The 17,746-nt window shown below is 40.7% G+C and overlaps 1 protein-coding gene across 2 annotated transcripts in view; it reads left to right on the forward strand.

The window, feature by feature from the left end:
* The window catches only part of PID1 (phosphotyrosine interaction domain containing 1), a 213,950-nt gene that overhangs the window by 73,936 nt on the left and 122,268 nt on the right, over positions 1-17,746 (forward strand). The window contains exon 2 of one of the 2 annotated variants that reach the window (XM_033112830.1): positions 10,492-10,605. The exons of the other annotated variant lie outside the window; for it this stretch is intronic. The gene's annotated coding sequence lies outside the window, so the exon portion shown is untranslated. The remainder of the gene's footprint in view (positions 1-10,491; positions 10,606-17,746) is intronic. 2 annotated transcript variants of the gene reach the window in all.

Below are 17,746 nucleotides of genomic sequence, written 5' to 3' on the forward strand. Positions count from 1 at the left end.
ATAAATCTTAGGTCTTCTGCTACTTTAATCCAATTGCTTAGCTTTTTTATGTGTCATTTTTTCATTCTTCTGATCTTGAGATTAACTAGCCATTTTGAAATTGTTTTTCAAAAACTCAGAAACTTCAATAGACTCTTGGAATAGCTGTGGGTTTGCTCTAAGCCCAGAACAACAAATTAAATTTAATTCCCTCCTAGAATTTTCATTAGGTTTTCTGGACCATCGCTCGGTGGCAAGGGACTGGGGATTATTCTTTTTATGCATGCAGGTAATAAGTCCTCTTTGACAGTGCCTTTCCATTCCGCAACTGCCGTACTTCTTCACAAAATCGCTCACCCTCTTGGGAAGCCATTTTGAAAATAATATATGGCTTCCTTTTCATTTTGTGAAACCAATGTTTAATTTGGCTGGGAGAAAATTGTCTTGACATCAGTTTTACTTGTTTTTATTTCTGTAAAATCTACTCCAAAAGGTCATTTTCCGATAAGGATACAATATAATTTTATTAAGTGCATACTATTTATTACATGTTCATTACACACACACACACACACACACACACACACACACACACACACTTAGTCACTTACACATAACATGCCAAATAACAAAACATAGCCCTTTTCTGTAATACCTTAGAGATTTAACTCACAAGAGTTTCAACTTGTGTTTTCTTGGGATCTGTGTGGTAGATCCCAATGGCTGCAAATGAGTTGCTACTTCTCCCATTGGGAGATGGAGTGTAATTCTACTCCCTTTGAATCTGGGTTGGCTTTTGTAATTTGACCAACAGGATGTGGCAGAAGTGACTTTATGAGACTTGTGAGATTGGGTCAGATGTCTTGCAGCAGCAGCATCTGCCCAGGCATTTTGAAACATGCTCTCTGGGAGCTCTGAGTCACCAGGTAAGAAGACTGACTCTGCGTCCTTCCTGGAGAAGCCATGTGCAAGGGTTCTAGCTAAAAGTCCCACTTGATTCCAGCCCTCTAGCTTTCTCTGCCAGGGCTTCAGACAGGAATGAAGCCATCTCCACCAGCCTGTCCATCAGCTGAATGTTACTGAATCATCCTAGTCTGCATTTTCTAGAAGAAAACAATCACCCAGCTGAACCCTGCCCAAATGCTTGATTAACTAAATTGTGAAATTTAGAAAAAAAAAAAAAACAAAAAAAAAAACAAAAAAAACAAGGATGTTGTTTTAAGCCACTAAATTTTGGAGTAATTTGTTATGCAGTCAGTGTAACCAGAATAGGATATGTACACAAATCTCTTAAATGCAGTTTGAATATGGTGAGTACATGGCATTTTAATGAAGCAGCATGGAGTGAGGAGCTAGACGATGTAGGTCTGAGGTCCAGTTTTGTTCCTAATAATCTGTGTGGCTGTGAGCAAATTACCTGACTTCTTTGAATTTTATTATTTTTTTTTAGATTGAAAACAAGAAAATTGAACTAAATAACAACAAAAACCAGGACAAAAGTAATAAATCTCAGTGTAATAAAAGCAAATACTTACTGAATGCAATTGTGCAAGGCACTGAACTGTAACCGTTTTAATGCATTGTCAAATGTAATCTCCATACCAACCTGTAAATTCTCAATATCATTATTATTATTATTATTATTATTATTATTACTAATACCAGTTTACAGATGGGAAAATGGGTTTAGAGAAATGAGAAACCTACTCATAGATGTTCTGTAGAATATTTTTTTAACCTCCAGTTTCTATATTCTATTTTTAAGATTTTTCAAATTATTGCTTGTGAGTTAGTTTCCTATCTGTGATAGTTCAGGAATATTTTTTATTGTACAAAAAGAAAGTTCATAGTCATAAAGTAGTACAAAATCAGTCATGTAAAGAGACTGCAAGAGTATTCAGTGCCATTTATCCTGAATTAATATATTGGGATGATAGAAAGAACCAGGAAAGTGAAAAGGTTCTTCTTTTGGCCTTTACTCAATGTCGTAAGGAAGTCACACTAGAAACGGAAACCCTTATACATGGATATGTACTTCGTGCAGCAGTTGACACATAGGCCATGAAAGTGGATCTTGGCTGAAAGAATATAAAAGGTACACCAAGGACGAGGGGTGAAATGTTGTATGTAGAAAAAGTACTATGTCTTCATCTTAAGTTGAAAATAAATTTCTCTATTTGTAGTATTTTTTTCTGTTTGGTATTTTTATGTCCTCTATTTTCTTCTAATAATTTTTTCTTTTTATTTATACTTATATCTATAAAGAGTGTGTGTCATGCTCATTGAAGGAAAAAAGGAAGGAAGGGAGAAAGGAAAGAAAGACGGAAGGAAGGAAAAGAGGGAGGAAATAAATTAGGAAAACCACTAATATTCCTTGGATAACTTTAGTTTGTCAGGCATTCTGCTAGGTGCTAGCGCTTGCTATTAGCCTAGCACATATGCTATATGCAGGTTTAAAATTGAAAACATTTAACATTTCAATTTTTGAGATTGATTGGGCTTTCCTAAGCCACATAGCTAGTCAAAGGTGGGACTGGATTTTGAATCCATCCTCTAAATCCCTGTTTCTGATAACACAGTATACTTGACTTTCTCTCATAAGCCTGCTCTTTAGTTGATGAGATTTATTTTACTTACATTTGACTTTCCAGTTCTTTAAAAAATCTTAATCCAATTTGAGGGTACCGATTCACATATTGCATAGCATTTCCTGGTGCTCTGAACCTTCATTCAGTTGAAGTATTGAAGTAAGCTTAGGAATGAACTTGCTGAGTGGATTGAAAAATACCCCTAAAGCCTGTTAGGCCTTGGTTGCAGGGTGTGGATTAACTTTGTTGAACTCACATTTATTTGTAGTGAAGATCTCTTTGAGGCACTGATGGATGTATCATTTCATGTGATTTAGTGCAGATTGCTTTCTGTGTGGAGCTGGGCTCTGCACCGTGGGAGAGCAACCTGGTTATATAAGAATTTCTTTCCCTTCTCTTGAGAGAGGATGTTCTCATCTTTGGAAGCACCCTCTTCTGAGAGCACTAGGACACATGGCTGAGTTGCTGGCTACCTTCATTTGATACCTGTGAACAGTTTCCTCTAGCCCAATTTCTCGAATGGGGCAGTTTTGCCCTCCTCCCAGGAGATATTTGGCAATGTCTGGAGACAACTGGGAGATGCAAATATTATCTACTGGCTAGAGGCCAGGCCAGCTGCTAAACACCTAACTCCAGGACAGCTCCACAAAAAAGAATTATGGGGCCCAAACAGCAATAGTGAAACTTTTTGTTGTTGTTATTGTGACCTTGAGCCATTTTAGACATTTTCCCCCAATAACCCCTTTCTCAGTGAATTTAATATATTATAATATATAATGGTTTATGTAATGTGTTACATCTGTGCTTTATACATAAAAAGATTTAAGACTTTTTTTCAGCCACCAAAACCCTTTCTTGTCCCCTTGGGGACAAGATGGCGCCCCACAGAGAGTGCCTGTCCTAGTGGACCATCTTGGGAAGGGAGAGGCTTGTAAAGAACCCAATTCACAATAAATCCTTGCATGAGACAGAACACCCCCCCAAAAAAGCAAGAAGAGCCGACAAGCCTAGGAAATTAATGGGAAAGCTTAGAAACACAATGTCAGCTCGGTGCAGTATCATCAACTATGGGTTGTAGACAGGTGGATTAAAAAAATTTCTCACATTCTCCTTCTCCTGCCTCTCAGCAGACAAAAATGCTCCCCAAATTCTGCCTTCCCCCAAACAATCTACAGGACAATTTTCAGATCCTTTGTCTACGCGCCCATCTTCCTTGTAGATAGTCAATGAGTGAGTGGCTCTGTTTTTGTTGGTTCATTTAAACTGTACTTAGTGACATCTGTGAAATGGCTGGCGGTGTGCCCCTGGGGCAGAAGACATGGAGCTGCCCCTCCTGCAGCCTGTCGTGGAGCCCAGTGCTGGTTCAACTCTATTTATTTGCATAACACAATCAATAGCATTTCGATACCTATGCCACCTTCACAATATTTATGTAACTGTGGGCTTACTGAAATAGTTACTCTCTATTATCATTAAATTGACACACCTTATGAGGTAATAAGTTTATTTAAAAAGAAATATGTATGTCACTACCTTGCATGGGAAACCAATATCACTTGCCGTAAATACAAGGAAACAATTAAAATAAAGTGAGAAAAAGTACACGAGACATTGTTTTCTGAAAGCTCTGAGAGTGGAGCCAGTACCCTTTGGGCTAAGAAGGAATATTAGCATGGAATAAAATTGTTCAAGATATACTGAGACTTTCTCCTGCTATTCTCTGAAAGCGTATTGAAGTGGGTATATTTGGGGTGGGGTCTCCCAGGCTTCTCCTTGATATTCCTGTTTGAGGATCATGGCTGCTCCCTGACTGGACTTCCCCAAGAGAAGTTTGCGATTCTGCTTTGGCAAAGTTTCATTGACTAGTAGAACTCATTCTGTTTTAGTGCATATTTCAATATAAATGTAAACATTTCACTCAAAAAAAAAAATCATGCGGTGTTTAAATACTCTGCACTACTACAATTACCTCACGTACCCCGGAGGCCTCTCTCACGTTTTGGAAACACTTGTCAGGCTAAGCCCAGTTCACTTTGTGCCCCTCCCAGTTCGGCCCCTTGACTGTCGGCCCCATGGGGTATCATCAAGAGTCAACCACAAACACTTGAGCTTCCTTATTTCCCTTTGTGATCCTGGTGCCAATTACTGGTTATCTGTCACTTGCAGGGTGGAATGAAGATGTGTCCTTATTGACCATGCTTGGCCCCAGGTAGTCCATAGGTCGCATTGGTGAGAATCAGGGTTGGATGCAGCTCCATGGGCGCACACCTGGTGAGCAGGGCTGTGGGTGGATATCAGCCTCCACCTGCCATTGGCTGAGGGGCATTCTTGGGCGAGGACAACCTACTCAACCACCCCCTGTTGCTCTGTGTAGAAAGCTACTCTGCATAAAGGAGATGTTGGTGGATGGGAAAGGACTTTTGCAGGTTCTTGTGATTCAGGACTAAGCAGAGAAGCTCAGTTTTTTTTCAGGTATGCCTTTGATGTATTCTCGTCATTCTGAGGAGCAGTTACCAGCAACTGTCATTGAGATAAACTTCATATAGAAGGAAAATAGACTTTCCATAAATGTTTCAAAGTATGCTTACTAAAGACTGAGGAGATTTAAGGAGCATTTATTTCATATAATCGCCTCTTGTTATAGGATAAGGAGAAAAATCAAATGATTTCTTTAACAGAACAGTGTTTTGAGTTGTGCCGCCTCCCTTCCTTCCCTTCCTTCCCTTCCTTCCCTTCCTTCCTTTATTCCTTCCTCTCCCCTCATCCCTCCCCAACTTTCCCTCTTCTTCCCTCTCTTTCCCTTCTTTTTCCTTTCGAGAAGTAAGTGCACCCCAAAGTCTCCAGTCATGCGGATGTTTTCCTAATGGGTCAGGCACTGGTAGCCCATAGCTGACAACCAGGAAAAGAATGGAAGCTGTTCATAGAAAGTTAAAGCAGGTACGGTTCAAAGTCAACTCTTACTGTTTCTGTTTTATGGATGAAGCAACTTAGAGTGCACGAGTGACTTACCTCAGTCACACAGCTCATGTGGTTGTGATCATGTGTATTTTGTAACGTAATTTGTGCTGTATATCATGATTGATGAGGTAACTATGGTTTTAAAAGCCAATAGTAGGCACATAGGAACATACAGGGTCAAAGTCATCCCAGTGATGGAATAGTGCCAGTTTTTTATTCAGCACATATTTTCTGAGCCAGTTCAATGGCGTGATGGGGCAAAAGCCTGATTAGAGTGGGTTTAAGAGAGAGTGGAACTGGAAAAAAGGGTAAACAAAATGTAGAAAACAGTTTTGGTGTAGAGAGATTGAGAGGACTGGGGAAATAGCTGTCGAGTGAGAAGTCGTGTCACAGGGAACAGGTGGTAGATGAATGGGCTAAAGTCCCTGTTTGGTTAAAGATGGTGGGACTCCAAGGTATTCACGGCAGGGAGCTGAAAATATGAGAGATTGTGGTCTAAGAGTTGGATGCTTAAAATGGAGCCGAGGACTAGTGGCCTCTACGTACCTAAGATTTTAAATCAATTTGCTAACATCATTCCACTGTTGTTCTAGGGAGCCTCTTTTATTACTTTCAACGATGACATTCAATGTCCTTGCCCTAGGCAAATTCAGAGGGTTATTAATTTTCATTACAAAACAGGAGTCTGTTCATACTGGTGATGCCGGCCGGTGCTATTTCTTTATCATTTAGGTGAGAGACAGCGCTGGTAATGTTTACAGAGAGAAAATACAGCACAATGTCATTTCCGAGCTGCTTTATTGCCGTTCAATGGTTTGTGACTTCTAAATGTGAAAATTAAGATACTGAAGATAGTGTAATTATGAGTGGGAATCCTTTGATGATCAGTGGAGATTCCTTTCTTAGAGGACGATTTGGAGACAAGTGTAACTTCCTGGCTTTCCTGTCATCATTTGTTGTTCATAATATGGTAGCAAATCTAATTTCCGAAGGTATTTACTGATGGGAGACGCTGATCTTGTCGTGTCCTTCTCCCAAATTCTCATTGACTTTTCATGGCCTGCAGGATATATAGTATATAGTCTTTGCTGACCTGACCCCTATCTACTTTTTCCAGCATTGTCTTCTGCTGCACTGTTCATCTCTTTGCACTGTGTATTTCAGCCAAATAATAATAAGCTGGTTCCCAAATAATAAGATTTGCTTCTTGCTACTGGGTTTTTCCTCTTCCTGTCCTTGGCCTGGTCCGCTAATATCCTGTGACCTCACCTGACCTTCAAGACCCTAGTCGAGGGACACCTCTTTAAGGGGCCTCCCTTTAGTCTTGTGATTCTCAAACAGAGCTCATATCGGAATCACTTGGAGGTTTCTGCTAGAAGGCAGGTGACTGAGCCCCACCCCCAAAGGTTCTGATTCGTCAGTATCTGAGGTGGGACCTGAGAACCTGCAGCTCCATTCAGTTCCCAGGTGATGCTGAGGCTGCGAGTCTGGAATCCATGTTTTGAGAACTATGCTAGAGGGTTAAAGTCTTTTTCTCAGCAGCATTGATATTTGGGAGACTTTCCCCACCCCACACCCCCAAAGCTTCATTCCCCCAGATTGCGAATATAATATTAGAAAATAGTTATTAAGCAGTAATTATTTATCTAATGCCTTCTGTATGCACACAGATTATGCATGTGGGTTGGATTATTCATGTCGAACAAACTACGTTATTTACACTTGATATTACATTGAACGTAATTTAATCTTGGATGAGTCAACAGGCACCTCTGTTCTATGCATTGTCGAAGGTGTATTATTATGAATGTCAATCACAATTTTATGGTACTCTAGAAAAAATTAGGTCATTTGAACTTTCTACAAAAGCTGATAAAGCAGAGCTTTAAAAGAAGGAGACTTCATGTTTGGAACTTGTGTATAAATGGCATGTGGACGTAATTATTGGTATTTATTAGAACTACAAGGGATTTAGCAGTCCTTGGGACCTGGCTCTTGTGTTTAGTGCAGATGTGGTCTTGGGCTGGGTGGGTGCATGTCCTGTGAGGGGCTCTACTGAGGAGAAGAGGGAGAAGATGAGTCTGGGCAGATTGGGCTGTTTTTAAGCAAAGGTCCTTATGGTCAAGAGGGGTCCAGCTGCTTTGGCAGGTTTGTGTTGCTCCGTTCAGGGCTATGTCCAGGACAAACAAATGACCTACCCGCAGCTGCCTTTACTTAAATCAGCTCAGCAGACTGTGTTCTCATGAGCTAGATAAAATCTGGCATTTACTTTGTATCTAGCGACCTTTGCTTTTAGGAGAATTAAAAAAAAAAAAAAAAGCTAGGACTCTTGCATGGTTGTTTCATAATAATGTTACATTAAAGGGAAAATACAATTTCTGATAGCTTAGTAATAAGAATGGTTCCTTTTTTGTTTTTTTGTGTTTTTAAAGGGATGCTATCATCTGTACATAAATAGTGTAAAAATGTCAAGGCATCTTTTACTGAGAACTTCTTTTGAATGATCTGTCAACCCCAACTTCTCTCTCTTTGGTGTTTCCTGTTCATCACTCCATTTGACTTTATACCTTTGAAAGGAAAGCATTTTCTTAACGGGGTATAAGACCAGCAGCCTGCGGAGTACAGACTGGAAGAGATGGAAGTGAATTAGCTCCATTTCTGAAAGTGCAATGGGGGCTGATAGGAACCTTGAGGATCCCCAGTCTGCAGGCTCTCTCTTCTAGAACCACCCATTTTCTGGACAGTTTCCCTCCCTTTTGCCTTTGCTGGTGGGAAATGAAGGACTTGCAAACCCTCCCTTGTGTGAATAGACTGGGGCACAGTTAAAGAGAGGCAGTTGCTGAAGGTCTTGGGACCAAGTGGGGAGTGAATTTTCACCCTCTCCGAGCATGTGCAAACCAGAGAGGTGAGTATGGGAATGAGCCAGTGGTTAGATGGATCACACACACTCTCTTTGGACAGAGTTTTTGTATCTGACCTTTACAGAGAGGGGCTAGCTTTGGGTTGGGTCCTTAGTGTCTAAGTCAAACCGAGTCTCACCATGAGTCGGCTTGGCTCTCTGCGTGGTCAGTGCACATGTCCTCCTGTCTCTCCGTCTCCTGACTCATGCCCTGTGCACATGGACGGTCCCATTTCCTCTTTCACACCTTTTTCTGATGTCTCCAGACTGCAAGAGAGCCTTTCCTCCTCTGAGTGTTTAGATATGCATAGTCTCAAGCCCACAGGTTGGCTCTATGTAGTTGAAACTGAACTGGTAAAAATGAATTTGAATTTGGGCAATTCAAATGTCTCTGTAAATAATAAAATACATTTCGCTGAATATAGTTAATACATTTCATTGAATATAATTAATATACAAGAAATGAACAAAATGTTTTTTATCGTGGCCAATTATATATAGAAAATGAACCGTGGAATATGGGACATGATTTCAGGGAGGATTTGCGTAAGTGAGAAAGATGGATCTACAATAAAAATTAAAGGTGAGAAAATGGAATAATCACCAACCAAAGAATTATTACCAGTGCTTTAAAAACAAACAAACAAACAAACAAACAAAACTAATAGATGCAAATACGCTGAAAGCTTTCTGTACCAATGTTTAATCAGGATACCTTTTGGGATCACCAGCTCACTGGTTTGGGGTAAACGAGGACTCATGCCTGCTGGAAGGGGCATGGCCTTCCCCACTGTGATGGTTGGTGGTATTGTGGCCACTCTCCAAGGATGGAGAAGCCTGAGGGGGAAATTGCAACCTAAATTGGTGGTCCCCTCAAGTAGGAGAGGGTCTACCTTTCTGCCTTTATTCTGATAATATAGAAACAGCAGTAGAGGAAGTTGATAAAAAGAATTGGTGGAATATTTTGATTCAGTGGTTATGCAATTTAAGAAAGAGGGAGAAATAAAAATGCAACCCTAGTCTCTGACTTTGACCTTTACATTGATACTGGGGCCGAGAATGGCACCCTGGGGAGATGAGAAGGTTCCTGGGGAGGGGCCCTGGAGAAGCCAAATAGCTCAGTTTTGGGTATTTTGACTTTGGGCTGCATATGGGCTAAGTTACTTAACTTCCTTTTTCCTCAGTTTTGAGCTCTGCAAAGTGGGTTTAATTATAGTTTCCATTTCGGAAGGGTGTTGCCAGCATTTCCTGAGTTATTACAACAAATGTAGCACCTAAGACACAGCTCAATAAATGTTAGGCAAGGTGATGATGATGATGATGATGATGATGAAGTAGTAAGATGTCAGGGGTTTAACTGGGTGGTCATCCTCCCTGGCCTATCTGATCAGCATCTTTTCGTGTTAATCCTTTCCTTACCAGAAGTCAGAAATGTCAGTCTGCAGAATTTACTCATCAACTAATAGGTCACTAGTGGAAATACGTCACTTGGTGTTTCAGAGAGGTAAAAGGAAGAAATATTGAAATCAGTGTTTTAATAAGGAAGGGCAGAAAAGTAGCATGATGGCGAATTGAGAGAATGAGAAAAGCAAAAGCAAAGTAATAACCAAAAGAAGAAAAGAAAATAACAATCCTAGTAATGAATGTCATTAATTAAGTACTAATTATAGCTAACATCCCACCTCTTGCCCTGTGTCAGGACCTGTGCTGGTTGCTCTGCCTGTTTCATCCAATTAATCCTTATGCAGCCCTATGAAGTGTAGGTTTTACAATTGTCTCCATCTACAGATGAGCAAACTGAGGTTTGGGAGATTAAATGAGCTCCCAAGTTCATGCATCTAATAAGAGGTGGAGCCAGGCTTCAAATTCAAGTAACCCTTGCTGTTGTGGAAGAAGTGGAGCTTCTTAAATGCATTCTTGATCTGCTGGTGGATTCTTCCTGGCCCAAAATAGCCAATTTTGCTCCTTTTTGTTAATTACATGACTAGGAAGAAAACACGTGAAAATGTCATGTAAATGAAATATTTGGGTGCTCAGCGCTTATGTAATTCCTCTTTTTCATGGTAGGGTTGAAAACATTAATGGCAACAAATGACATGGTAGATGGAGACTTCCATCAAGAATTGAAGTCAGGCATGGCTAAACGGCAGACTGTATGTTCTAGGAAAAGCTCTTGCATTAGTAAGTATCACCAGAGCTATCACTGTCAACTAGAGTTTTCTAAACTTACGGGAATATAGGCTTTTGAAGTTGGTAACCTCGTACAACAAAACAATATATAGCGCACACTGGGAATGTGTGCTGAATCCAAGAACTAAAAATCATATGCCCCCCAGGCAGAGTCTGTTGGGTGTGTGACTAGGAGCTGAGGCAAGACAGGGGAGCTTAGAACCAAATGGAACCAATCAGTGTACTCTTGGATGTGGCACCAAGGTTGTTTACTAAGCTCATTCACTGGTGGGAAGTCAAGTTTCTTTATCCTTCTTTGTAATGTAATTTGCAATTGTCTTTAAAAAAAGAAAGAGGTTTCAGGAACTTGGGACTAAACTGCAAAAATTCAGATTTTATGCGCCTGTTGAATGCAACTAAAGAACTGTAAAGTTGTTCTAAATTTACATGCTAAACATGCACCTGTTTTGAATTTGTAGCTCTGATTGATATTCCTTTTTGGAATAAGTTCAGGGAGACTGTGTTGTACTTGAGGCATATGATGGAAGGCATGGGGATAGTGAAATCCGTCTTAAGCAATCACAGCATTCCCGGTTCTCATCAATAGGAGATTTTATGTGGGAAATTGCACCCAACTCTCCCAAACTTGCCTTTGTGGTTGCAAATACAGAAAAGCCCATTTAGGACAGTTTCCTGCGAGGGGAAATGATACATTGTGTGTCATTTGCATCACACAGTTGTAATACCACGGTTATTCATGGCAGCACTGTAAAAGTATCTATTCTGGTAACTCTGAATCATAAAATTCAGTGGCCCATGTTTAGGTCAATATTTGATTGAAGTTGGTGACTGGAAGCAATGATAAGAAATGGTCTTGTTTTATATCAAAAGATAATTTGTTCAAGATCAGTGGTCCTCATAGAAGGATTGGCGCAGCAAATCCCTCTTTGGGGAATTTCGTGGGAGTGTATTAGAATCACTTATTTATTTACTCCTTTCCTTCATCCTCATTCTGTTGTCCTCCAGGATAACAAACTGTAAGAACAGTTTGCCCACCATTGTATCTGAAAATATTTTCCACTTCTGTCCTGTTCTGACCTACTCCTTTAGGGCTGGCTCTTTATTTTCTTTCTTTGTAAGTTTGTGTTAAGCGTCTTCTTGCTTCTTGGCAATGCAGTTCTGTTGTTCACAGAGACTTGTGATGGTTTCTATTGACAACCTACTTGACTCATAAATAAGAACAGCCTTACTTGAAATGAAAAGAAAACAGATATTTGACAAGCAAAGTATGACCTGTGACCCTAACAATGAATTAGTTCCTTGAGAACTACTTGTTTATCCGATGTTTGCCTGGGTTTCTCAGTACGCGACACAGTTGCAATGACTAAAGCCTGGTTAAGACTGGTTTGTGAATTTGTAGTGACTTTGCTGTGAGCCTCATTGGTTGGAGTAGTGTCTACAAGCATCATTTCCAGTTATTTACTGCTGTATAACAAGTCACCTCCCCAAGTAGTTGTGCAAATCAATATCACTTACTTCGCTCACAGATCTACAATTTGAATAGGGCTCCGTGCAGTCGGTTGGCAGCTGCACTGAGGCTGAAGGCTCCACTTCAAGGTGGCGTCGTCATATGGCTAGCAGCTTGGTGATGGTTGTCATCCAGGAGTTGAGCTAGGTCGTCCTGTTTTTTCTCCACGTGCATTTCTCCTTGGAGCTGTTGAGCTTCCTCACAACATGATGGCTGAATTCTAAGGCTCGGTGTTGTAAGAGACAGCAGCTGGAAGCTGCCATTCTCTTAAAGGCTGAATTAGGGGCAGCGCAGATCCTTCCTCTGAGGTGAGGGGTGTCAAAAACCTGCAGCCATCTTTAATTGATCACAGACCAAACTGGACTACTTACGTTTGCCTCTATAAACTGTTTCCTTTCATACCTTTTGGCATTTCTCAAGGTATTTCTTTACCTGTATTGTCCCCTTTCCTTTTTTTTTTTTTTTTTTTTTTTTTTTTTTTTACCTCATGCATTTTGATTGGGGGTAAAAATTGGTTCTTGAAGGGGGAGGCAAAAAAATCTTAGATTTTACCATGGGGCTAGCTATACCACAGAACATAAACATATGCTCAGCATATCTGTGATACGAAAATTTCATGGGGGTAGGGGAGCAGTTAGGAAAAATAAAAGTTTGAAAAGGCTCACTGGGGGCAATAATGTAAAAAACTTTAAGAAACACTGCTTTACTTCCAGCTAAGGTCTGTATCCTCTCTCCCATAAAGTGTGTCCCAACCCAATCCCAGCAAACTTAATTGTCCCCTTTCTCACACTTACTGTAGCCTTTTCATTTCTATATCTGCAATGTATTAAGCTGGTTGTATGATCCTTTCTCCGTTACCTGACTGTGAACTTCGTAGGTGCATATACTATGGACCTGTAGAATGCCTGTAATTGATATTTAGTGAATTGAATTAAAATGGACTAAGGCGAAATTAGATTTTATCTTGTTTGGGTTCTTCCAGAAATAGACCCTGAGATAAGGGTTTAAGTGCAAGTATTCTTTTGGAATGTTCAGGAAACATGGGGGGGAAGTTGGGGGCCAGGGAAGCGGGACAGGGAAGGTGGGAGCTGACAAAGGGTGTGCTGTCAAGTCAGCCACTGCATGGGAGGGAATACTCCTGTGAGGAAATGCTCAGAAATGGAAAAAACCAAAAGCAACGCCAAACCAAAACAAGACAGCCCCACAACTCAGAGTTAGACCTCTTGTAAGGCTAAGGAGCTAGGATATTTTTACTCTAAGTCTGCCACTCATTGATTGAGGCCTCCCAGGTATGTTCATCCACTGCACTTGGCTTCTGGGGCTTTGGCAAAGCCCCAGACAGAGAAGCTGGTACTGATGGAGGAAGTTACTTGGGGCACCAGAAGTGGGGAGACCTGACGGCTAAGGACAGGGCACCAATAGCATCAGCTGCAGGTTTCCTTAAAACATTATGACTAAAATCATCAGAAGAAAGGTGATGAATGGTCTTTGTTTGAAATGGGGCAACTCTTATTTTCTCAGTGTCAGTCTCCTTGACATTGAAGTTCAGCTCCATGAAGACAGGAAACACGCCTATCAAACCTGTCTACCCAACAGAGTCCCTGACTCAATAAATAAGAGGATTAATGAATAAATGGTGAATCAACCAGCCCTAGGATTTAAGAGATGTGTTCTTTATTGTGTTGGAATTCAAAGGAAGTCAGGGCAGGTAAGACACAACTGGTAATGAAAGCTGACAAGTGTCAGGTACTGTTTTCTTTAAAGACCTCTTAGAAAACAAACTAACAACAGAGTGAATTTGTTCCTCGGGGTGCCCTAGGCTGCTTATTGAGCCATTGGCATTTTTGTGACTGAGCAGCCTAGAGTCAGATTCAGGTCCACTGAACTCAGACAGGCCCAGGCCAGGTCCTGACCACTTACTTTGGTGTCTAGTCCTGAGGCATTTAACATTATCCTGGGTTCAGGTGCAGTGAAAACAAGTAATATTGACTAGCTGTGGCCAGTGAAATACCTGTGAACATGGAGAGTCCCCATGGTGAGTACCTGTCCGTTCTGTTATGGGCTGAATTATTTCCCTTCTCCCCCCACCAGAATAAAGTATGAGAGGTCCTAACCCCCAGTGAGTCAGAATACGACCTTATTTAGAAATAGGTTCCTTGCAGAGGTAATCAAGCTAAAAGGAGGTCATTAGGGTGAGACCTAATCCAATATGGTGTCTTTACAAAAAAGGGAAATTTGGACTCAGACAACTCAGACATAGACATAAGCGGAGGAAAGATGATATGAAGACATAGAGAGGAGATAGCCGTGTACCTGGAGTTATACATCTGTAAGCCACAGAACGCCACGGACAGCTAGCAGACGCCAAAAGCTAGAAGGGGCAAGGAAGGATTCTCCTTTAGAGTTGTCTAAGAGAACATGGCTCTGATGAAACCTTGGTTTTGGACTTGTAGACTTCAGAACTTTTAACAGTACATTTATGTTGTTTCACACCACCCCGTTTTTGGTACTTTGTTATAGCAGCTCTAGGAAAGTAGTACACTTTCTTTTCCTTTTTGCAAAGAGCTTTCCACATGGTTGTTCCCCGCCCCCCTTCTTCCTGCTTTTCACTTGCTTTCTTATGTGTACTGCATTGATTAATATTTGACATTTACCTGTCGGTTCTCTTGGATTAAGAAGATCATTGCATTCTTAAGCCACTGGAGAGGGCAGAGAAGTCCTTCTTTAGATGTTTGGACTTTTTGGCTGTTATTCAAAAGGTAGTCATTTTCCTCTGAAATGGTTTGCCATCTCTTCCAGGATCCAGTGGGAATGAGCCTTTCTGCTATTGTAGTGGGTGAGACTGGCCTAGGAGAGGCCTATACCTCCTATGTGTGGCTTCCTGTGGTGCTGCAGGCTCAGAGCCTTTCCTTTTCAAGGAAATGGGTGTGATTTCATTGAACCCAAGGGAGGCCACTAGTCACGGTCTCTGTGGCTAAGAGTCGTCAGCATCCTAATAAGGCTGGGTATTTTTCTGGTTGTGGACTTGGACCAGAGCTCACTGTCAAGGTGATTTTCAGAATGGAGCAGTCTCATTGATGCTAGCCAGTAGTGATACTTAGTCAAGGAATGGAAGGGAGTGAGGTAAGATGAGAGCAGTGTGACTTGGGCATGTGTTTAGTTTGAAGGCATTGCTTTTTAATTCCAGTAATGTTTCTCTACACTCACTTAATCATTTGTTTATTCCTTAAACATTCATTTAGGGACTACTCTGTGTCAGGGGCTTTGCCCGAGACTAGGGCTACAAAGAGGAGACCACATATAAACAGTATATTCAGGTGTTATAGGTGATATGAAAATACTGATTATTGTACAAGATACAGGTTAGGCATAAAGCAGGTAGAGGTGGGAGGTGAGAAGTTTCAGAAAAGTCTTTATAGGTGTGATCATAATTGCAGGAATGTCAACAAAAGATTAGAGTTCCTGTTTCCTGCAATGTGGAAGTGTCTCTCTCTCTCTCTCTCTCTCTTTCTGTCCTAAAGATATCACATATAGCAAATGAATTCTCCATCCTCTGTGGATGACTTTGCAACACAGTGCTTTCCACTGAGCCCTGATACAGGGAACTCTGGCTTGCCAAAGCTCTGGCATGTCACTCACCTTCCTGACCACTTGAAGCCTGGGGACAAAATTATTTTTAGTTTCCTTCCAACCTGCCAAGATAATGTTCAGTCCTGTACCAACCAAAATGTAGTCTGACAGAGGAATTTTGTGTAGCAAAAATGAAGTGAAAATAAAACCCAATGTGTGTGGATGCAAATATAATGTGTGTTTAGAGCATATCTGCTGGAGAGCACGGTATTCACTGACACCATAAAGCCAAGTCCTTCAAATTGGAGCTTCAAGTTGCCCTTGGGGCTCAACTCAGGGACCAAATGATGTTCCCTTAGGGGAATATGAAACAGTCTTTGGGATCTTAAACTCATAACATTTGGTTTGGTTTCCAAATCTTAAATTGTTTTGTCTGACTCATTTTCATTCTTTTAAAAGTGTGTTTATGCTGTTTAGTTTTTATTCTATGCTCTGTGCCCTCATTTATTGCTTGGAGGAAGATAAGCAGTCAGCGTGTTTCTGGGTAATTCCTTCTAGAGAGAGTTTCAGTGTTCATGTTTCTCCACTAAATTGTGAGGGAAGATAGGGCCAATATCTCTCTAAGAAGAAGTGTCTGGGATGGGAGCTAGGAAGCTGACCAAAACCAGATATAGTCAGCATCCTGAAGACATAAATACCTGAGTTGGAAAGAAACAGGGCTTGGAGGGGAAGGAACTTTGGAAATTACAGATAATGCTAATATGCCCTTTGTAATATTTTATATGTATCTTTCAAACACAAAGTACTCTTTAGTGCACTTAGTTTTTTTTTTTTAATTTATTGGGGTGACAATTGTTAGTAAAATTACATAGATTTCAGGTGTACAATTCTGTGTTACATCATCTATAAATCCCATTGTGTGTTCACCACCCAGAGTCAGTTCTCCTTCCATCACCGTATATTTGATCCCCTTTACCCTCATCTCCCACCCCCAACCCCCCTTACCCTCTGGTAACCACTAAACTATTGTCTGTGTCTATGAGTTCTTGTTTCTCATTTGTTTGCCTTGTCATTTTGTTGTTTTTGGTTTATATACCACATATCAGTGAAATCATATGGTTCTCTGCTTTTTCTGTCTGACTTATTTCGCTTAGCATTATACTCTCAAGATCCATCCATGTTGTCACAAATGTTCCTATATCATCTTTTCTTACCACCGAATAGTATTCCATTGTGTATATATACCACAACTTCTTTATCCATTCATCTATCGAAGGACATTTTGGTTGTTTCCATGTCTTGGCCACTGTAAACAAAGCTGCAATTACATTGGAGCACACGTGTCTTTATGGATAAATGTTTTCAGATTTTTTGGGTAGATACCCAGGAGAGGGATTGCTGGGTCATATGGTAATTCTATTCGTAATTTTTTGAGGAACCTCCACATTGCCTTCCATAAAGGCTGCACCAGTCTGCATTCCCACCAACAGTGTATAAGGGTTCCTTTATCTCCACAGCCTCTCCAACACTTGTTACTATTTGTCTTGTTGATGATAGCCATTCTGACTGGGATGAGGTGATATCTCATTGTGGTTTTTATTTGCATTTATCTGATGATTAGTGATGTTGAGCATTTTTTCATATGTTTATTTGCCATTTGTATGTCCTCTTTGGAGAAATGTCTCTTCAGGTCCTCTGCCCATTTTTCAATTGGGTTGTTTGTTTTTTTGTTGTTGAGTTTCATGAGTTCCTTGTATATTTTGGACATTAGCCCCTTATCGGAGACACTGTTTGCAAAAATCTTCTCCCATTCAGTTGGTTGCCTCTTTATTTGGTCGATGGTTTCTTTTGCTGTAGTGCACTTAGTTTTTAACGGATTTAAAATGAGTTTGACTCCAGGCTTCTGCGTAGAATGCATACAGCTGGAAAGAGCATCACTTTTATCCGACCAACTGGAAAGAGCCAGACAATTTACACAATTAAAACTTCTCTTGAACCCATCAAAGAGCCAGGGTCCTAGTTCTTCCAACTAGCCAGAAATAGAACACAAGGCCT

Source organism: Rhinolophus ferrumequinum, chromosome 8, assembly GCF_004115265.2.
Source record: "Rhinolophus ferrumequinum isolate MPI-CBG mRhiFer1 chromosome 8, mRhiFer1_v1.p, whole genome shotgun sequence".
Taxonomy (NCBI): Eukaryota; Metazoa; Chordata; class Mammalia; order Chiroptera; family Rhinolophidae; genus Rhinolophus; species Rhinolophus ferrumequinum.